This window comes from Lacerta agilis, chromosome 2 (genome assembly GCF_009819535.1).
Source record: "Lacerta agilis isolate rLacAgi1 chromosome 2, rLacAgi1.pri, whole genome shotgun sequence".
Taxonomy (NCBI): domain Eukaryota; kingdom Metazoa; phylum Chordata; class Lepidosauria; order Squamata; family Lacertidae; genus Lacerta; species Lacerta agilis.
Window position 1 is genome coordinate 26,124,211 of NC_046313.1, and position 23,828 is coordinate 26,148,038.

Consider the following 23,828-nt stretch of genomic DNA (forward strand, 5'->3'; position numbering starts at 1 on the left):
CTAGTGCCGATTGTTACAAAAAAAAAAAACACCAAAAAATGGTTGTGTCGCTGCCATGAGGTTAAAGCACTTTGAAAGGACTTCCACTCAGAGGTGAGAGGAGGCTGAAACACAGGCTGTCCATCTCACCTGTTGCAATCCGGACAGATGGAAATGAACTTTGTCATGTCCGTGGGGTTGTGGGGGGGGGGGGGCGGAGAAAGCATGAGCAATGCGTATGTACCTTTCCTTGCTTGTACTTAACAACCCACAGACCCACCCCCCTCCTGTGGGAAGGCAGAACAAATGACTGCCTGACACACTCCCACAGAGCCCACTGTTCCCTTTCCAAACATCTATCTGCTGTGTCAAACACCCACACGAAAAGTCATCCACCAAGTCCCTCAACCTCAGGCTATCAGCTGCTAGAAATCTGCATTTGAGTCTCTAAGAAATCCAGGCTACTCCCTCTTCCCAGCTACAGTCCTCCTGCACCTGGCGTTCATTTTGAGCAACTCGAAAGTTTGGAAGCGCTTCTTTCATTATTGGGGAAGTATTAATTATTTCCACCTATGCAGACAGGACACTCGTTGCCACGAGTTGTGTGCTGCTTTGCGCTCTCTAACTGCGGTGGGAATGAGACACTCCTCTAAGTTCACGTTCTGCACAGGGCTGCAGCTACTGCCATCTCTTGCATTCAGTGTGTAACTTCTGTGCAGGTGCATGCAAGCCATATTTCATTGCATTAAGGGATGCAAGCTAAGCAACCCTTGCCCGACAGCCTGTGCTGTTAATTAATGCTGCAAAAGCTACCTAGCCTTCTTCTTTAGGAACATGGGAAGCTGCCTTATACCAAGGACAGACCACTGGGTCCATCCACCTCAGGTCTCATGCAGGGAACTGTCCCCAGTCCTGCCTGACTGGAGATGCCTGGGACTGAACCTGGGACCTTTTGTGTGCAAAGCTGATGCTCTCCTTTGATTTCAAGAACCCTTTGTTCTGCAGCACCCCTTTTTCCAATAGGGCTGCGTGTAAAATCTTTATGATCCATTAAAAAGGTGTCCACAATTATTCAGGCAGCAAAAATTTTGAAAAAGAAAAGCACTTCACAACAGCAACACAGACAACAACCCACCTTCAGGCAGGCTCCTGATGCTATCACAGAAGCAGCACTGCCCCCTGGCAAAAAAGCAGCAGCAATGCCTTTCCTAGAATGAAGCCTGTTATACAAGCATGGATGATCTAAAACAAAAAGAGAAGCATGCTTCTCTCTCTACAACTGTGTATTTCCCCCCCCTTTTATTCACATGCAGTAAATGCATGCATATTTAATCAAGGAATGTAGTAGATTAAAACTCCCTATGATCTATCAACTCATATTTCATTAACTGGGTGACAGCCAATTTCTGCACATGGATGCAAGCAACCGAGCATGTGGATTAAAAAAGAAAGAAACAGCTCCAGACTTGCCTCTTCTGAATACACACACCGCAAAGTGCAGTCTCAGACTTGCTTCAAAATCACTGTCAAGACTGACACCTCTGCTGTTCCCTGCAAAAAGGTGGATTCCATTCTGAGCTGGCAATGAATGGGTTCACTGTCTTCTGTCTGCCTTATCATGCCAGCCCAAGCTTGTTTTGCAGAATGCAGTTCCACCCAGAAGCATTTGTCTTCACATATAGAAGCATTTGTCTTTATGCAAAAGATAAACCCAGAGTTTAATTTCCCTGCAATGCTACAGATTCCAGACATAGCCTTGAGTAAATTTACTTACTAAGACTTCTGATTTGCAGTCCCGTGTTCCAGATGAGGTCAGATGGGCCCCTTCCCTATTTAAAAATGTAGTTTGCTTTTATAGTTTTAACTGATTTTTATTTTTATTTTATTTTATTGCTTTCTGTATCGGATCCTTGTAAACCACTTAAGAGATTCCTGTAAGTTAGGTGGTATATAAATTGTTTAAATATTTTGTACACACATTCATGTTTCTGCCAAATGTCTCTGCAAACTGTGCCAGAAAAAAAGGGCAGAATAAAAGGTTATGTATCCTGAGAAAGAACTAAATTGGCAAGTGTCATCTTCATTTTCCTTACTTTACGGCAAATTTGTTTCAAGATTACAGGGCATTCACCAAGGCCCAGCTATAACAAAATAAGATTTATGCACAAGCATTTTTTATCTTAATGGGCAAGTTTCCAATCCAGCCCATGTGAAGCATTCTGGAATTCCATTTATTTCAATGAGAGAGTTAAGTTTAGTCTCTCCCACTGAAATATATGGGACTCCCAAGTCCTTTACCCGGGCCGTGAACTAGCCAAAGCACCTGTCTACATCCAGTGTTTCTGGCACAGCTACCTAGAAGCAGACCCTTCTCAGGAATAGGTGCCCCTGTTTGTAATTTGTTTCTTGTTGCTCTCGAATCTTAAGTTATTTTTCTGTGCATGTGCCTAATTGAACCAAGACCCAGCTCGTTTGTTATCATGCATAAGCTTGAAAAAAAAAGTCTAAATGCAGTATACCTGGTTGCAAGGAAAGATAAATTTATTAAGACTCTTAAAAGAGTATAGGCCTTATTGCTCTCCTTTAGTAATAGGCATCTTGGTTCTGGAAAGTGAAGGAACTTGCAATTCATCACCTAGCCACAACCCCCCCCCCCCAATCTCTTTGATAATGGAGCAACTCACAGCTGTCAGGAGGTATCCACAGGTGGCAACAAGAGAGTGCATGAAAAGCAGCCACTTACAATACCAGCGCTGCTCCCGGCTGTGTCGACAGTATTTGTGTTAAACCATTATTCTTTCCAGAGCTGTACTCTTGAGGGAACAAGGTGTCAGGAAACGATTGTGCAACGAACGATTGAAAAACTAGATAGGAAAGAACCAGCGCGTGGCCACCCACTGTGCTACATCAGAAATCCTAGGGGCATATTCCCACAGGGTGGAAGGACTCCAGGTGCCAATTCCTTTTGAGATGGGGCAGAAAAGATCGAGGAATGAAGCAACTTTTGAGACGGGGCAGCAGCTGTTAAGTCTTGATATGCTGGAGCACATGCAAAGGCCAAGAAAGTGATCTGTGAGGCGGGAAGGCTTTCAGTTCCACGCTTCACCTGCTTTCAGTTTTGCTGTGCACTATATAAATATTGTTATACTACCCATTGTTCCAAACCTAGCATACCCCACGTGGGCTACCTGGGTGGACTATAAATTTTGACTCCTTAGAGAGAAACAGTTCGTCAGCTCCTCAGGCAGAATCTCTCTAACCTTAGTTAAACAAATTGAAGAAAAGAAAGAACAGCACCAACCTAACTGCGCAAGCACAGCCATACTAGGAGCGCCGGAAATAGCATTTGCGCATGCACGCGCACTCCGGCCTGCCGCAGCGTCTGTGGGACCATGAACCAGCCCAAGCCACAAAAACTTTGCCAACCCCTGATCATGACCGACATCCTGTAAATTTTTCTCAATTTCCCTTTTCAAGCCATCCAAGCCAGTGGTCATCACAAGGCATAAATTGAATTACACACTGTGTGAAGTACCACCTCCTTTTGTTTACCCCCCCCCCAAAAAAAACCCTGGTGTATGGAATCTTTACACCAGTGTTTCCCAAACTTGGGTCTCCAGCGGTTTTTGGACTACAATTCCCATCATTCCTGACCACTGGTCCGGCTAGCTAAGGATGATGGGAGTTGTAGTTTGGGGAACACTGCATTACACCCACAGCTCTCGCCAGAAAGTATAGGTGTGGAAAGAAAAAAAGGCTGGGGTTGGGGGAGACACTCTAATTTGTTTCCTATGGAAGAGCTCACCTGCTCCTCACCAGTCACCCAACTTCCTTTACACTACAGGGATGGGGAACCCGTGGCCCTCCAGATGTTGGGACTCCAACTCCCAGTAGCTTCAGCCTGCAGGGGCAATGGTCAGGGATGATGGGAGCTGGAGTCCAACAGGTACCCCAGCCCATTCTACTCTCTTGTCTTCATTGTTATACTGCGAAGAACACACATCTGTCCTGCAGAGACAGATCTTGTGTCTATGTTTAAAGTTAGGATCAGGAAGCAGAATTTCCATCCCATGAAGAATGTCATGGTTTGGAAAGAGAAGCAGGAATTCCTGAATTCTGCAGTATTGGAAACATTTCTTCACCACATTAAGGACCATTAAAAATGGATTTCGTTTTTGAGTTCTGCACTAATAAGCAGCCACTGCAGAACCTACTAGGAGATGCTGTTTGTTCCTTCAGCTTGTCTTCAGCAGTCCCCCCACACCCCAGCCATGCCAAACTGAAATTCCCAAGAGACACAGAAGCGACACATGGGGAGTCATTTACATCTGTGTGCCAGAGCAGATCGTCTCACTGAGACAAACCACAAGAAAAAATAGTTTTGTTTCAGAAATTTGATCCAAGATGATATATGACTGTTGACAAGCCAAAACAGACAGACACAGACACACAGACACAGACACACAGACACACACACACACACGGAGAAACATTCTCCACAATTTCCAATGGAAGCTTTGAAGCATGGGAGGAATTGGGGGCAAAGCTGCCCCAAACAGAAAAGAAAACCGTCATCGCCCAGCTGCCTATAGGTCACCCCACTAAAAACATCTCTGAAGCCATCATTATCTTGAAGATGTTACAGTGAAAATTCCCAGATATTGATTATTGCGACCCAACAGAGTCTTGCTGGTGAGGTGTTAAATATCGTGGTAACATCCTATGTGGTTCCTTGGCCAGTTGCTGGAGGCAGCATGACCAGCACTTGCAACTTACCCAGGTCCACAATCATTTAAGACCATGCACTTGTCCCAAGTAGGACAAGGCATGCTTCTTCTCACCTTAGAGAGGGTGGTGCCAGGTAAGAGAAAGGAAGGGAGCACATGCCACTTCCAATTTGGCTGGACCATGAAAATAGAACAGCCTTTATGTTCACTTTGGCCAGGGTGCCAGCCTAGTCATCAACAGCATGCTGCTTCTGTTTTGCCACCACATGCAGGGTAAGACACATACAGCCATAGGGCTGGGCAACAAATGTCAGGAGACTAAAGGTGGGATTTGGGGGCAGGAATGATTCTATTCTCCCTGTCTGTCTCCAAAAGCCTAAAGCAGGCTTCCTCAAACTCGGTCCTCCAGATGTTTTTGGCCTACAACTCCCATGATCCCTAGCTAGCAGGACCAGTGGTCAGGGATGATGGGAATTGTAGTCTCAAAACATCTGGAGGGCCGAGTTTGAGGAAGCCTAGCCTAAAGCCATTCCTTCTCCCACGTAGCAACCTGGATCCAAGTGACTGGACCCACCAGTCCACAGGGAAATGAACTGGCAAGGACCCCTTGCATGTCTCTCTTCGTGGAAGGGGCGTAGGAAGGGGGTGCGACCCGCCCTGGGTGCTATCCTTGAGGGGGTGTGTGACAAAATGGCACACCGCGGGGGGCGGCGGCACTTACTGCGGGGCCTGGCCTGCAGCACGCCCGAGCCACGTGGGAGTGAGGCAGTGGCTCAAGCCCCCGCGCTGTCCTAAACGGCAGCGTGGGGCTTGCGTCCGCCAGGCGGACTCCGTACGCGGATCATCACCACGTCCCCATGGGCGGATCGCCCTACCCTCACCACTCTGGGTGCCGGAGCAGCTAGCTACGCCCCCTGCTTCATGCATCCATTTCATAAGGTGGCTGCTGCTACAGTGTTTATTAATGGGGGGGAGATACATGTAAAATACACGAACCACTCATACCAATGCATATGTAGTTATTTAATATGCAATGGCTGAGAGCACTGTTATTTGTAAACAAACAAGCAACAACAACAACATTGAAACACTGCTTCCAGAGACTTCAGTCCAGCACATTCCTGGGAACTCACATTTGTTATTTCTAGGTTGGAAAACGTTTAGATAAATTCACATCCCTCCGAGACCAGGACAAGGCTCCTGCTTAAAAATTCATCTAGAGAAAAGGATTCCTCCAATTAGCTATGTCAGTGGTGTCTTTTCAGTAAGGCTGTGATCCTAAGCACACTGACTTGGAAGAACCTTCTACTGAAATTAATGGGGCATGCTGATAGGTTGTTTGTTTGGGAGCAGGATACAAAGAAAACCATACAATGTTTGGTTTTAAAGCACACCTGTTCCTTCATTTACATAGATAAGCAGACTATAGTCTCTCTGAGCTAATACAGTTGTACCTTGGAAGTCGAACACAATCCGTTCCGGAAGTCCGTTCAACTTCCAAAAACATTCGGAAACCAAAGTGAGGCTTCCGATTGGCTGCAGGAAGCTCCTGCAGCCAATCGGAAGCTGCGGAAGCCCCATCGGACATTGGGGTTCCAAAGAACGTTCGCAAACTGGAACGGTCACTTCTGGGTTTGCGGCATTTGGGAGCCAAAACGTTCAACTTGCAAGGTGTTCGGGATCCAAGGTACGGCTGTACTGTACAAACCTGAGCCTACCCTGGAGCAAAAACAGAAATGAACTTTGGAGATAGCAAAAGGCTGGAGAACAAGGAGTATAATTTAGATATCAGCAAAAATGAAAAAAAAAACCAAATAAAATAAAATAGGACACCCTGAATCTTGGGAGAGAGCAGGAAAGGGGTTATCTCATGAAGCTGGTGACTAATCACTCATGAGAAGCTGCTCTGCTTATCCTGAGGGGCCTGTTGCATTGTAAGCAGCCTCCATTGTTCTGCATGTGTGTGGGAGTGGAAAGGAGGGGGGGTGAGAATAGTAAGGAGGGGGGAGAATGGTGCTGTTTGCATAGCTATCAAGCAAAGTAAAAGCCATTATCTCTACCTCAGCAATGGGCTGCTCTAAAGCAGAGTCTCTAACCCCCCCCCCCATATATAATTTTTTCATACAGCTTTAACCCTTCACTCATCTGTTAAAACAAAGTCTTGCTCTTCATTTATGTAACAGTTTTCGACTCAAAGGCCCCCAGAAGCTGTGAACAGCACCATATCAACACATCAATCAAAACTATGAAATAGCAAAGTCGCAAAATACCCACCAATCACACATTTCAGTTCATGAGCTACATTAACGCACCTCCGCAGCATTCCAGTCTCACTTGGCAGCCAGGTTAACTTGCACTTACACACACACACACACACACACCTACACACACACACCTAGCGGGGGGGAGCAGGGAGGGGCAGCTGCTTCCCCCCACAATCAATAAAAATACAGCTAACTGAGGTTCTGCCCCAGTCACCCCCCCTAACAAAAGGCATGCCCCCCAACAAAAATCCTGGCTACGTCCCTGCACACACAAACACACAAACACTGCCCTGCTGCTCTGATCCCTCACTTAGAATCAAGTCTATCCAGAATTAAAACATTGAAGGGGAATGCCCTCACTCTACCCCAAATGAGATATCCCAAGGGCTTTCCCTTTGGGGTTGGCTCATCATCAGCGACCCATAGTCAATGGTGACCTGACCTCTCGTAAACAGCTGGTTCCAGCTACAGCTCTGGTGAAGTTCCTGCCCTTTAAGGGGAAGAGTTAGCGGTGAAGCTTTTGTGCACATTTTCCTTCCATGAACTGGGGATCCACGGAGCAGCAAAAAGGCAAGCAGTTACCTAAGTATTTAGAGCATTTTCATGTGCAGCAAAGGGCACAGGAACTCCATTTTGAAAGCATTATTCAGGGCCAAGCATCTAAATTTAGCAAGGAAAAAAATCCTCACAAGGTTCATATTCAACTTAAGTTTATCTTTCACTGCAACCATTCTCTCCCCCCAACTCCAATTTAATTATATAGAGGAAATTTATTTTATCACTTGTGTGGATTCAAGTTTGCCATTTGTTGCTCACATGTTTAGCAGCATGATGCAACTTGTTTATGTAACGAACTTGTGACTGGCTATCTCTATGCCATGTGCCACAGTGCCGTGGAAACGCAAAAAAAAAGGAAGAGTTCTCGGAAAGGAAGGAACTAAATTAGCACTCAAAAAGAAAGCAAGGGAAATACAGACTTGCTGAATTCCTGACTGGCATCTATGGTCACATAAATATCACTGAGGTGATCCAGCTGAGAGATGAATGTGCTTCCTGTTTGGAGTGGAAGACACATTGCATCCAGCTCCAGGGAAATAATGCGCCATGCCCCAATTACTGTTCTCTTGATAAGTAAGGGAATGCCTATGTAAATAGAAAAGCCTCATAACTACCGTACATTGTTATTACTTTACTGTGAATTATTTACAGCAGCTACAAATGTGCTGTGTGTGTGTGTGTGTGTGTGTGTGTGGTTTGACATAGGAGAATAAACATTCCTCTTCTTTGAAATCCATCACATGCACATGATAATTACAAAATGGTTGCTATTCTCCCTACCCCACCTAAGACGTTCTAGTTTTACTCCCATTAGTGATGCTAGGGTGTTTATATTTAGCATGCCTGGGAATATATCCACAGTAAAAGCATGGTATAGCAGCTAGAGCAGGGGTAGGCAACCTAAGGCCCCGGGGCCGGTTGCGGCCCAATCGCCTTCTAAATCCGGCCCATGGATGGTCTGGGAATCAGCGTGTTTTTACATTAGTAGAATGTGTCCTTTTATTTTAAATGCATCTCTGGGTTATTTGTGGAGCCTGCATAGTGTTTTTACATGAGTAGAATGGGTGCTTTTATTTAAAATGCATCTCTGGGTTATTTGTGGGACATAGGAATTAGTTCATTTCCCCCCAAAAAAAATATTGTCCAGCCCACCACATGGTCTGAGGAACGATGGACTGGCCCACGGCTGAAAAAGGTTGCTGACCCCTGAGCTAGAGTCTGCTTAGTTCAGCGGTAGGCAACCTAAGGCCCATGGGCCACAAGTGGCCCACAGGGGTTGTTTAACCAGCCCACAAGCCGCCCCCAAACTGAGCCGCCCGCTCGGCGATTCCCCGCGCACTGCACTAAACCAGTGCAGTGCGGCGCAGGGACTTGCTTCCGTGGTGCCGGAAATTGCGTCTGCGCAGACACAGACACAAAAAATTGCTTCTGCGCCGACACAAAACCCTCTTGAGCATGTCTATTGGGTTATCACAATAATCACACACTTTGAAGACAATTGGTTCTTAAAATAAATACACAGTAAACCCACTTCAAACTTAGAAGGTTCGAGAGCAGATAGGACAGCATAAGGAAAACCCCAACATGTAGGAAGCTACTAAACAGCAGGTATGGGCTGTGCATGCTGTTATATATATGCATGCAAGCAAGCAAGCGCCACTATGAAGAAAATTGTGGAGAGATCTACTCTGTGCAATGCAATGGGTGGAGGAAGAGATGATTGAAAGGCAACATGATATGCCACTGTTAAAATAAAACACAGCTGATTCAAGCACTTGGCAAGCTGACAGATGTGTGTCTTTCACTATCATTACTTAAAACAGACTTGCTACTCAGAGCACCAAACGGTTTGTGAATGACATCAAAGTCTACTCTCCACTTCACCAGTTGCTGCCGCTAACAATTATTCCCGGCTAGCAGCTCGCAATGAAACTACAAGGGAGTTGACAAGAGGCAAGAGGAGGAGACCCCCACCATCCATGCGCACATAGCACATACAACAAGACCCTCCTCACTTCCTGGAAGACAATCTCACATGCAATCCCACACCATTACAGGGGGAAGAGAGTGGGACAGGAAATGCAGGTAGGTGTCTGCAGTGATCAGATAGGTTAAGCAAAATATTGAGAGACCAAGGCTGACAGTGACTGAAGAAAGGGCACCGATCAGTCGAGGAACTAGTTAAAAAATGAGAGGCAGCAAGGTTAGGAGAAGTCAAAACTCTGGAAGGTAGAGATTTATGCAGGTTTCTCTAGGCTGTGAACCCCTGGGAGAACTTCTGAGTGCAAGTTTTTCAGAACCATTCAGTTCAAGGTGATATACGTAGCCTGTACATCCACTTTGTTTAGCCAGTTAAATAATAAGAATGAAGTAGCCCGCTTCCCTCCTCCCTCCACCAGCCTGTTTCTTTTTTGTTGTGGTGGTTGTCATTTGTTGTATTGAAACAAACTCAAAACAAAACTTAAAACTAGAATGTTAATTAAAAATGTTAATTAAAAAGAGACAAGTACCGTATTATTCCATGTATAAGACGATATTTTTTCCTTAGAAATAACAGGCAAAAATTGTGGGTCGTCTTATACACGGATAGCAGAGGGGGGACGGGCGATTGGTGGCAGCAGCCAGCAGGAGGTTTGAAGAAACTATTTCACGTGTACCTAGGAAAAGTTTGCAACAATGGGTGTCTACCTAACAGCTGGCATGCTCAAGGTGCTGGAAGCCAAAAAGGAAATAGATGGAAAAGGAATTACGGTAATCCCACAACCCTTCATTTCCCTATGAAATATGCACCTTCTGCAACTCATCCAATACTGGCAAAAAGGAGGGATGAGCAAGTGGCCAAGATTTGCTTTACTGGCTTGACCAAGTATGGTCAACCATATCCTTTCCCTTCATGTATAATGTATCTGGATACAAACAGTACATAGAGGTCAAACAGCTAGAAATAATCTAAGAAAAAGAAAAAGCCCTTTCGAGATTGAGCCTTTCATAATCAGCTTTTGAAAGCATGAATAAGATGAGCCAAGATTGGTAGTTCTCATATCACTGTAGTGAAGAAAACAAGCTTTCTCCTGAGAGAGATTATTGTGCATGTTTTCAGGTTCTTCTATCTAAGGTTTTCAGGTATGTCCAACATATCACCACCCCCCTAAAATGAAAGCCATCTGAGGCATCAGAACCCCATCAAACAATTGCAAGTGACTGCCTGGACATGTTTACAGCTGGGGTAGGAGTTCACAGTGGTTACCCTAATACCTTAAACCAACCAGATATTGGATAATAACACTACTCATTTAATTTTGAAATAGGATTATAATCTTGAAAAAAGGGGAAGGCACCACTTTTGTACATAGACTGGGCAGAATTCAGCTAACTAGCTCCACTGGCAGAAGTCCACACGAAGACTTACATTAGCGAAATGGTATCCAATCAAGTATGGCAAGATGTGTGCAGAACTAGGTATACATATGATGGAATACTGGGCTAGTACTATAAAATACTGGTTGTGTTGCCATTCTTGTTGCCAACCTTTCAGTTTGCTCTCTGACTTACTTAAGGACTCTTATAAATCCAAAGGGTTCCAATAGATAGCAAAATCAGATCTATTGGTATTGATTTGGAACTCTTGTATAATTCAAGTGAGCAATATATTTATCACAATGTTCAAACCAGATTAAGGGACACTGAAAAACAAAACATCGAGTCAGCTGTAAATAAAAATTTGCTCCCCCAAGTTCTATGGTTTAAACACAACAGATAACAGGGGCACTTATATCTTAAAATTAATAATTCCAGTCCAATGCAGGGCCTTTTATGTTAGCGCAAATAAACGTTTCCCCCTCAGCTTTTGTCAAGGGCAGATATTTAAACATCCCCAGAAATGATACGACATTGTGGATGTTCTTTGAATGTGCTGGACACTGTAGAACATATTCATCTCTACTTTCCATTGTACAACCAGCCATGCAAATGAGTGCTATCCCCTTTTTTGGGCAGTCTAACATTACAGCACAATGAAAATATCATATTCTATCTGTCTGACATTAACCTGGAAGTAAATGCAAGGGTGGCTGAGTTTTTGTCAACAGTATCTCTCATGGAGTTGTGAATGGCACTATTTAGCAGGAAGAAATCCCAATGAAAATCCTCGTCACTATATATTTTACATGGCTGATTATTTGTATATATTTTAAAATTTTATATATGGATGTTTTATGATAGCCAATACTTGTAATGCCTAATGAAGGTTTGTCAAAGTTAGTAAGTTAGTGCAATGGGGCTTTCCCTGCTCTTCTCCCTCTGCATATCCCTAGAAATAGTTGGGGTGTGTGTGGAGAACCCCCAGAACAGTGTGTGTGGGAAGAGAAGGAGGGATTATTCCGCCTGGCAAGTTGAAAAGCTCGTGCTGATGGAGCATTTGCCATAGCGCTATGTTGAATTCCTCCCACAGATTCCATATGTACCAGCTTTAGCTGCTGCATCAGCTGTGGTCCCTTCCTGACAAAGACAGACTTGCCAGTGTCATTTGTGCCTTAGCAACCTTCGCATTGGAATACTGCAACATGCTTTATGTGGAGCCGCGCTTGGAAAAAGCTCCGAAACTTTCTGGAGTGGCTAGGGTGCCAATTTGAATCCATCACACCAGTTTTGTGGGATTTGCACTAGTTGCCAATGAGAGCGAGCTTCTGGGCTGAATTTTTTTTTTTTATATATATATATAAAAAAAGCTTTATTTTATTATTCGCCAATACAACTATTTATACATTCGCATATTACAAACAAAATAAACTAACATTCACTCATTATTACATTCACTCATTTTTACAAACAAAGTAAACTAACATTCAATCATTTACAGAAAAACAACAACAACAAAAACAACAGATAAAGAACAGAAACGGAAAAAAACAAAAAATTCGACCAGTCTTCCCTTGCATCCTTACATCTGTTTTCCCCACCACCTTTCAACACCCCCCTCACCCTGTGCTTGACTTCCAGTCAACTCAGCTGCAGTTCATTTCCACTTATCCTTTTTCTTTCAACACACTGTTATTCCCATCTCTTATTTCTTTACAATTCTTTACAATTCTCCTTTATTATTCAGCTTGTTTAATATCTAATATTTATAACGGAACCTGTTTATTACAATAGGAGATCCGACTTTTCAACATAATTTTGTAAATACCCTTTGAACGCTTTCCAGTTTTTTTCTGTCTTTTCTGTTGTGGTCCTTCCAATTTCTTCCATTGTTTTGGATATATTGTAATATTCTAAAAGTTTGGCAAGCCATTCCATTTTTGTTGGAATTACCCCGCTTTTCCAATTTTTCGCTATCAGTAGCCTTGCGGCTACTGTTGCGTATAGGTATAATGTTTTACTTTCTTCCTTTAGGCTTCTTGGGACTATTCCCAGTAGAAAACCTTCTGCTGTTTTTTTGAATGAGTGCCTAACCATTTTTTTCATCTCATTGTATATCATATCCCAAAATTGTGCTATATCCGAGCAATTCCACCATATGTGCATCATGGTGCCTTTCCCAGTGTTGCATCGCCAGCAGATATCTCCGCAGTTTTTATTCATTTTGGCTATTTTTTCCGGTGTTAAATACCATCTGTGTTGCATTTTTAAGTAATTTTCTTTCAATATATTACATCTGGTAAAATTCATATCTTCTTTCCATAATTTTTCCCATTGTTCGAACATAATATTTTTCCCAATATCTTGTGCCCATTTAATCATAGATGCTTTGACTAATTCGTCTTTTGTTTCCCACTCTAATAATAGATCGTATAATTTAGATATATTTTTTGATGTTTCCTGTATTAAATATTTACTAAATTTAGAACATTCTTTTTCGAATCCTACTTTCTTGTCTTTTTGTAATCTGTATTTAATTTGAGTATATTGAAACCAATCTGTGATATACGCTTTAATTTCTGCATAATCTTTTAGTTTGAGTACACCATTTTCTTCCTCTAATACATCTTTATAGGTAATCCAATTCTCTTTCATGTTCCATTTTTTCACTGCTACGATCTCTGCTGGCGACGCCCACCATGGTGTTTTGGGCTCTAGGATTCTTTTGTGTTTTTCCCAGATTTTATATATAGATTTTCTAATTATATGCCCTAGGAAGCCTTTATGTACTTTAACTTTTTCATCAACTAAATAGGCATGCCATCCAAACCTCGTCTCCACTCCTTCTAGATCCAATACATCTGAATCCTCTAATTTAATCCATTCCTTTAGCCAGGTCAGACCCACCGCATCATGATATAATTCCAAATCTGGGAGGCTGAATCCACCTCTTTCCTTCTTATCAATCATAATTTTATATTTTATCCTCGGTTTTTTCCCGGACCAAATAAATGTTGCCAAATCCTTTTTCCAATTTTTGAAACATTTTTCTCCTCCTAATATTGGGATACATTGGAATAAGAACATCATCTTGGGTAAGATATTCATTTTTATTACTGATATTCTCCCTAATAGAGATAAATTTAGTTTATCCCATACTGATAGATCTTTTTTAATTTCTTTCCATATTTTCCCATAATTTTCTTCAATTAAATCCATAGTATTTGTTGTTATATTAATTCCCAAATATCTTATTTTTTTTTGAATTCCCAATCCTGTGATTTCTTGTAGTTCCACTTTATCTTTTTCTTCCATATTTTTCACTAATATTTTTGTTTTCCCATAGTTTAATTTGAAACTGGGCTGAATTTGAAACTGGGCTGAATGGTGGTGTTAACCTTTAAAGCAAATAATGGCTTGGGACCTGTTTACCTTAATAGCAGCCGCCTTCACAGTTTCCTCCCCGATTGCTTCAAGATCCCTGCTGCAGGTCCCTCAATCTCATGAGATGAAGCTGATGTCAGCCAGGCTTAAGGGCTTTCTCTGCTGTGGAGTCCACACTGTGCAATGCTTTGCCAAGCATGGTCTGTTGAGCCCCATCATAATATTGCCTTGTGTGGTTAATGAAGATGTGGCGCTTTTATTTTATTTTTTTCATATGGCCTTCAGCTAATGAATTAATTCATTCACTAGCTTAGCTCGTGTTCATTTGATGGCTGATTTGGAATTGTTAAATTTGCTTTTAGTCTTATGTTCATTTTTTACTATGGAATTAGCTTTAATTTGAGGGTTTTTACCTGTTTTAGATACCATTAGTAATTTGTTGGGCCCCTTTGAGTTTCCTTGGGCAGTATAGACATTTTTTAAAAAACATAAATAAAAGACACATCTTATTTCGGAAGCACTACACTGTGTCCAGTCCCACAGACACAAAACCTGCCCCTCGTCTCTGGTTTCTTAAAGTCTCTAATCACAGATGACAGAAATAGAAATAAAAAAATAAAAATAGATAGTGGATGCCACAACTACTCAGTTTTGAGAATCCCTTCCATTGGCATCACATACAACAAGGAGTGGAGGGCAGAATGCAATTTGAGTGTCACATTCTTAACATCACACTTTCCAGCTCTCCTGCTTTTTAACTACAGGTGCTTTTGCTCAAAATAGATCCCTATTCCCAACCCCTTCGTCCCTTTCCCCAGTATTTTACTGCAACACCTCTTAAGAAAAAGCCTGCCCCTCTCCTTGTTTCGATAATTTGCAGCAAACTATTCACGCGGGTGGCGCTGTGGGTTAAACCACAGAGCCTAGGGCTTGCCGATCAGGTCAGTGGTTCGAATCCCCGTGACGGGGTGGGCTCCTGTTGTTCGGTCCCTGCTCCTGCCTAGCAGTTTGAAAGCACGTCAAAGTGCAAGTAGATAAATAGATACTGCTCCGGCGGGAAGATAAACGGCGTTTCCGTGCGCTGCTCTAGTTCACCAGAAGCGGCTTAGTCATGCTGGCCACATGATCCGGAAGCTATACGCCGGCTCCCTCGGCCAATAAAGCGAGATGAGCGCCGCAACCCCAGAGTCGTCCGCGACTGGACCTAACGGTCAGGGGTCCCGTTACCTTTAAATCCCCACCTACCCCTCTCGTCTTCCTTTGCTCAGCTCCTTTTAACCAATGGCTAATTTGTGGATAGGCTTAGACTGCAAAGTGAGAGACAAATCAGGTTCTCCCTGCATGGAACATTTCGTTTATACACTGATAGAAATTTGTACTAGCTGCAGCTTGTCAAACATGTGTAAATTCATATATATTCTCTTCATATATATTCATATATATTCTCTTCCACAAGCTAGCTGACCCATTGTCAGGAACGACAAAACAGAAGCCATCCCACTACTGTCTGAAGTGCCACGCATGCACAGTATTGTGAAAAAAAAGTGAAGCTCCCAAAGTACTTCATTTGTTGACAACGTGGGTGTTTCATTTTTCTGCCACCAAGCACTATCCCTTCCACAGAAAAAGCATCTGGGATACATCTTCATAAAGCTAGCAGTGCAGAGGAATTTCCAGAAGGAAGACAACTGACAAAATAGGGAACCGCTGTTTTAACTGGTTTGGGGCAAAATCAAACAGAGTATTTCTATTCGTCTGTATAACTTTTGACACTTGTCAACTTCCTGGGTGACATCCCGTGCTGTGCAGAGTTCCGCTGCCATGACAGGTTTTCTGCCCAGAGTGGCTGGGGCAACCCAGTCAGATCCGTGGGGTACAAATAATAAATTATATTCTCTGTCCCATGCACCCTCCCCAAATTACTCCATAGGAAAGTGAACTAGTACCTTGCTCTCCTCCCACCACATACAAAGAAACAATTTCTTTCCATGCAACTTAACAAACCCAACAGCAAAGGTTCTGTCTGCTTTAAACATTTGCAGTGCTGTATCTTATTCTTTTCCCCAACAGCAAATGAGCTTCTATTACCATATGGATACAGAAACACACTGTCTTCCAGCAAACTGTCACATGTTTAAAAGTGTGGGGGGGGGATCCTTCTTGCAGATTTTTTATAGTGTGCATACTAACAGCTCCATAACTAATGCAATTGCCTGAAGTGTGACTCAATTCACATGGACGAAACAGAGACTGCATTGTAAGCAGGGATTCCACAAATGCTCAGGTTGCTACTTTCTGGATGTCATTTGCACTACTTGGTAACATGGGCGATGCTCTTGTCCCCGCAGGTCCTTACTTGTTTCAGAGAACCGAAAGTAAGAAGGGGGGGTCTCTTGCTTCGTGCCGGGAAGAGAAAGAGACCTACACGGATGATTTAAAGGGGTAAGCTTCTCTCCTGCTTCCACAAGTATGCAAAGTGTGGAACCAAAAAGAGAGGCAGAAAACCCCCCTGCTGCAAATGTATTTTGTTTATTAATGCAGGCAACCCTCCATTGAGGAACATTCAATATGTGCATGACTGCGCACACACACATCATGTCCAAAAGTCACACCAAGGGGCAATGCAGGGCGGGGAAGAGGCGGAATAGGAAGTTTGCAAGCTTTTTCAATGGTGTTTCAAACATAAACAATTTCACTTAAACACGCAGTGCCTTGGATTGTGACCCCTGTGTAAATTGGGGGGGGGGGTTGCCTGTATACAGCAAATAGTGTCCTTTTAAACTATTAACCAGGGGGCCGCTATTTAATGTTGTCTGGCTTAGTAAACTTGAACTGTTTCAGCCATACTGGAGTGTGGAACCTGTTACCCTCCAGGTGTTGTTGGATTACAACTCCCATCAGCCCCTGCCAGCGTGGCAAATGGCCAGAGACAATGGGAGTTTATAGTCCAGAAACATATGGAGAGCAACAGGTTACGCACGCCTGAGTTAGTGTACTTTTATTTGAAAATAGTAGAGGAGGTATTAGGTGTTCCGAATCTTGCCCAGTATTGTTATGCAATGAAATCAGCCACGTCTTGTATGACTGGTTTCAACCAGATATAAATGTGAAAGCAGAACAAGGTTATGCTGGCAGAGGTTTCACGGTTATGGTTTCAAAAACAAAAAAGTCAAGCATTGTTCAATAAGCCCGATGACAGTTTAAATGTATTTAATTATTTGGTATAGATTTAAACAATGTTTTGGTCCAGGTCTACTAACACCAAATAGCTTACAATAATGTAAATAAAGTCAGCATCCACTGGGGGATTTTATGGTATGGATGCAGAAACAACTTAAAGAGTGGTACCTTGGTTTATGAACTTAATCCGTTCCGAAAGTCCGTTCTTAAACCAAAGCATTCTTAAACCAAGGCGTGCTTTCCCATAGCAGCGAGGGACTCAGTTTACAAATGGGACACACTCAACAGGAAGCGAAACAGTTCTTATTCCAAGGCAAAGTTCACAAACCAAAACACCTACTTCCGGGTTTGCAGCGTTCTCGATCCAAGTTGTTCATAAACTAAGCTGTTTTTAAACCAAGGCACCACCATATATGACTTTGTGGTGGAAAAAAAATCAAGTTCTTAGGTTTCAGCTCAAACAAGACAAACCATGAGCCCAAGTTTGGAAGACACGTTAACCAAGCCATAGCTTAGATCACAGCAGAGCAGCTCCTGAAGGACTGGAGGAGAGGTAATGCAGATGCAATCTCCTCTCTGGGAACTGTCACATTCATGCTAAGCCATGGTTCGGCTTAATGTTACATGCAAACCAAACTAAGTAGATCTATTTTAGAGACCACTGATCTGATAAAAGAGGAAAGGAAGTCCTATCAGCCTGCTGGCGCAATGTTGAAGATCATCACAATATTTGCACGTGCCAGAAAACATGGGGGAATGGATCAGAGGTGACAACAGATTATGGCAGGCTAAGAAGGTCAGGCTGAATTTGTGGACCCCAGTTTAGACTACTACTCTATTTGCAAAGGAAACACTTTGAAGAGCCATGGCTAAGAAAACCCAGCAGATATTCTGCTAAGTTTTTTTTTTTTTTTTTTTGTAACAGAAGAACATTAACATTCTTGAACCCTAGCAAATGTGTGTAATCTCAAGACATAAAAGTGTGGAACTGGATGCATCTCATTATAAATTTGGGATGTACTGAAGCAATTTCATAACTAAGTTTTGGGGTGGTGCAAGCTTACATTTGATTAGATTTTAAAGCCTGTGCAGAGCCTTGCCTTAATTTTCTTATCTGTGCAGTGCCAAGCATTTTCATGAGCTTCATAAACAAACATTCCCAACACTTCTGTACAAGACGTGCGTGGTGTTAGAATACTGCCTATAACTCTAGGAGAGGGTTTTCTATATTCAAACTTGGCCAGCACTTCCCTGGTTGAAGAACTGATGGAACAGAAGCAAGTCTGATGAAATAAGGCCACTGAAGAATGTTTAAATCTAGCACTAAAAGGCTTTTAATTGGGCTACTCTTCATCCTTTACTCTCTAGAGAATGAGCACTTCGGTGTTGGGAACAAAAACTGATACTTAAGTACCTCTGGGCTTTTTACATAATTTTTCCTAATGTCTCTTTTACATAAAACACATATGGCCTGGTTCAAGCCCAACTCCCCATTCATTAGAGTTCCCTGACCTATAACTAAAATTATTTCTCCTTCTGGGGATATCAAAATGAGGCTTCAATTATGGAAATTTTATAAGAACTCCGGGCTATTTAAGCAAATAGTGCTGAAGCATTAGAAAACGCTCAAAGAATAGAGGAGGACTCCCGTGCCTCTTGGGAGACACCTAGATACTTAGCTCTGTGTGAAGATTCAGCTCAGCCCATCCACATAAAACCTTCCAGAAAAACAAAGTTCTAGATTTTCACCCCTAAGTATGCATTCTCCAACAGGCAGACCAACCTAGAGAGGTGGGTAGAGAACCCACCTATCAACCACATGACATCCATATGATATCAGATGATTGACAGGTCAGTGGTTACACCCACCTGTCAAAGTTGGCCTGCCATGGTGGAGGAGATAAAGATCTGCTCCATCAGGTCAAAAAGGTTCCCAACCCCTGAAGAAAGGCATAAAGCACAGGTACAATGGCACTGATGTTTGCTACCATGCCAATTTTGGGGCTGGAGATGGTCACTGGACTCCAACACCTGCACTTGTGAGACAATATAAATGCAGTGAATCACAGGACCAGGCAGTTGATTTAGCTTCAACCAATTGGCAGACCTATCAAACTTGAGTGCAGGTGAGTAACGATATAGGTGAAAGGCTTTAAAAAAGTTTTTTAGGATTTGACGCTTCGGATTTAAGTCCAGTTAGAGTACTAAACCGATTTTCAAGTATGTTTTGTGCAATGCTAATAAGCAGCTGAGCATTGTTTAGCTATGCTGTTAACCTTTTTACATTCCCCCTTCCCATAATGTCAAAGAATATTAATAACATTGAGAGAGCTGAGTCAGGAAGTCTCACGGTAATCAACATAAGGCAGTCAATTCATTTCCATTTAGAAATGACAATGTAATCATGCAGAAGCATCTTCAGTGGCAGATGAAAATACTTTAATCTAACAAGTACGTACGAGAATATGCTGGAATCTGTGAACTGCACTAGTTTAAATTTAAAAAGAAAAAAAAGAGGCACCATCTACGAGCCACTGAAACACCTTCCTGATGAGACAGGACTGATTCCATGGCTATTCCTCTGAAATTTTTTTGAGAATAAGCAACATTTTACTCAGTGGAACTGACCTCTTGAATAAACATGCACAGGATCAGGCTTTAAAAATGTTGTGAAGTCCAGATTATTAATTAAGAATCATATAACAACTGGGGACCATTTTACCTACGAGATTGATTTACCCCACATGTGCCCACTTGGATTGGTGGAACTGGCACTACGATAGCTGCCAAATAATACCCATTCTCCATTTGTAATAACTTTGGAACTCACTGCCTATTGAGATCAAGCAGGCACCTTCACTCTACTCCTTCCGGCGCCTGCTAACCTTGTTTCTACAAGCCTACCCAGGCGCTTAGAAAGTTGAGGAAATTTTAATCTGTTCTAATGTTTTAATGTTTGTATGTTTTAGACTAGGTTGCAATTTTTTCTTGCTTTTATTTTCTTAATCTTTTTGTAAACTGCTTTGAGCAGTGTACAAATTTTATGAAATAAACAGATATAATACAGCAGTGATAGGAGAGGAAACTTTTGTTGGCACTTGAGGAGATGCCTGTCTAGAGCTTACAGGACCCTTTCCTGACATATCTCCACCAATGCACAAACATGGTGTCAACTGATAGCATCATAAAACAACACCCAGTGGATACAAATGTGAGAAAGCTGCTCTAACCAATACCAAACTACATGTTAATCATTCTACAAACTTTAAAGATTAAGCCAGCTAGTGCCAGGATGAAAGAAAAGGCAATCCTCCCAGGGAGGAACAAACACTCCATCCGCCAACATCCAGACAAGGGTTGCAGTTAAGTTAGGAGTGGTTAGCACTTTGCCAGAATCTGAGTGTTCAGACAAAACAGAAGGCTTTACTAGTCTCTCTCTTTCAACCTTGTTTAGAATTAAACACCACTGTTAATGAGTATTCATGCTGCTAAGTAAGCTCACAAAATCCAGACATCTGTAGTACTTCTACAGCAAATGCGTTTAAGGGGCCAGGGGTGTGGGAAAAGTGCAGTGCAGCCTCTCGCAATGTTTTGCTTCTCTCAACCAACAGTTTCAGGTGTCTTTATTGCATTTCAGCAAGCAACATTTCACCACTCCCCCAACCACACTGCTACAATGGTAGGTGACAAGGTAAACTTGCCTGTTTTCTCCTTCTACATTAACTACCGGTATTGAAGGCACAGGAGTTCGGTCACCTGTTGGATCAGACTGGGCACAAATGTGGCATACAGTCATACCTTGGAAGTCGAACAGAATCTGTTCCTGAAGTCCGTTCGACTTCCAAAATGTTCGGAAACCAAATCAGAAGTCGCATCAGGTGTTTGGGTTCCGAAGAAAGTTCACAAACTGGAATGGTCACTTCTAGGTTTGCGGCGTTCGGGAGCAAAATGTTCGACTCGCAAGGCATTCGGGATCCAAGGTACGGCTGTATATTCAAATGAAACGTGGCGAATGCATAAACTGAGAAAAATTGTACCTTATTGAGTAGTTAAAAGGGAAGGGAGGAATGTTATTAATGTGTTTTATACATAGCATCTCAACATGGTGCAGCTGCAGTAGTATAAAATAATAATTTTTAAAATGGTTGTTTTTGATTGTGAAAAGGTTGTTCCTGTCCCTAACAGATGTTCTGCATCTTCCAATAGTCAGACAATTAGTAGTCTGACTATTGATCCTGCAAACGCCAGAGCAGCAGAATTAGGAATGTTAAGGCAGGGAATAAATAATCCCTAAAGCAGAACAGAATGCCTGTACTTAATGTATAAACTAACTTGTGACTTTTCCAAGCTCTGTTAAGGACAAAGATTTGATCTGAGTAGGGCTCAGACCCTGGGAAGCCAAAGACATTCATTCCCTCCCAAGCTAGCCACCTACAACTTGGCAGTTCTAAATGATGAGGATGCACTGGGTTTCATGCCAGTTCAACACCCTGCTTCTTGATTCTATTGTTGTAAGAATTTAAGTTCTCAAATATATAAATTAAATGTTCATAAATTTACAAGGCAAACACATACATAAGTATATAAACCCACGTGTCTGAAATAGTACAGGAGAGCAATCCTGAAACCATTTTGACTCTCCCAAATTGACCTCAAACATTTCTCTGCAAGGAGGAAGGAAATGGGAGAGCCAGTGTGGTGTAGTGGTTAAGAGCGGTAGACTCGGGGAACCGGGTTCGCGTCTTCACTCCTCCACATGCAGCTGCTGGGTGACCTTGGGCTAGTCACACTTATCTGAAGTCTCTCAGCCCCACTCACCTCACAGAGTGTTTGTTGTGGGGGAGGAAGGGAAAGGAGAATGTTAGCCGCTTTGAGACTCCTTCGGGTAGTGAAAAGCGGGATATCAAATCCAAACTCTTCTTCTTCTTCTTCTTCTTCTTCTTCTTCTTCTTCTTCTTCTTCTTCTTCTTCTTCTCTCCATTGTCTTTTGCTTACCTGTCTTTAGGGAGTCTTTGTGTACCGTGTTTCTCCTAAAATAAGACACCGTCTTATATATTTTTTCGCTCAACAAAACACAGTATGGCTTATTTTCAGGGGATGTCTTATTTTAACCGTGTCGCATCGGTACGCTGCATAGCCACGCCTCTCCAGGCTGTTTTAATGGGAGGTACCACGTCACTATGGCTTATTTTCGGGGTATGACTTATTTTTGGGGAACGGCTCATATTTCGCAAATGCATAGAAATCCTGCTATGGCTTATTTTATGGCTATGTCTTATTTTAGGAGAAACAGGGTATGCATAGGGTGAGCCTCTGACCTGGATCCAGGAATTAAAGTATTTACCATCACAAAAGAATGCCCGGGCAGCCCAGGTAAAGCAATCAGTGACCATTGTCAGGTATCCAGGTATTTCAATCTTACTCTGCTACGGGTGATCGCCAAAGAAGAAGATGATCCTGGCCGACAGGATTTCTGTTGTACACTGCCTCCTTCTGTGATGTATGTACTGTATGATGATTTTGGGGGTGGTCTTGAGCTACAGGGCGGGCAATTTCAAAAGTCTATATAAGGGCTTGCACACCATTGTTCTGGGTTCCTCCTACCTCCTGCATGTGGTGAGTTGCAACAGTTTAATAAAGACCTGGCTTATTACCTGCTTTGCTTCTCAATATTCTCTGGTTGGTCTCTGTTATTTTCTCCTACCGATAGGGAACACAATTAAGGACTCCATACGGGCTCTTGGATACCCCATAAGGGAAATAGAAGCAGGTTTTTCTCTACATCAATATGGAGGGGAAAGAATCCTACTTCCCACCACTTTTTGCATTGTGACTTGAAAACACGTGTCCATTGGGAAATGGCATCGCTCTCTCTAGAATGGGAACATTCAGTCTCTCTTCTATGTCAGCTATCTCTTTGGCGTAAGGTTTGGTATGCTGAATGAAATCTTCATATGCCATTTTGGCAAAGCAGCCACAGAAAACCCCTTCCAATTCCTCATGTTAGAGCTGCCTAGTGTATACTCAAGATTTGGATATTTATTCTACCTTATCTCCAGCGCAGCCGTTTGTCCTTTTTCCTTGAGTAGGCTTTAAAAAATAAAAAAAAAGCTTCTGGACAATGACAAAATAGTGCAATTCTGCAAACAATGGCAACGTACAAAATAAGCTTTTAAACTTCCTGTGGCTCTAAAATATGAAAGCAAGAGATTACAGAGCGTCTGAGTCCTGGATGTTTAACAGCCAGTTAAATAAACGTACCTACTAAAGTAAAGTCTAGGCGTCTTCCTAAATTGTAATGGATTCCTACTGCAACAAACAGAATTATGCTTTTCTTTAACTTTCAAGACTTGGGTGGTAGTGAATGGGTGTTTAATAT

General features: G+C 42.6%; 1 protein-coding gene across 1 annotated transcript in view; it reads right to left on the bottom strand.

The window, feature by feature from the left end:
• BAIAP2 (BAR/IMD domain containing adaptor protein 2) overlaps window positions 1-23,828 on the bottom strand; it is a 118,946-nt gene that overhangs the window by 19,999 nt on the left and 75,119 nt on the right.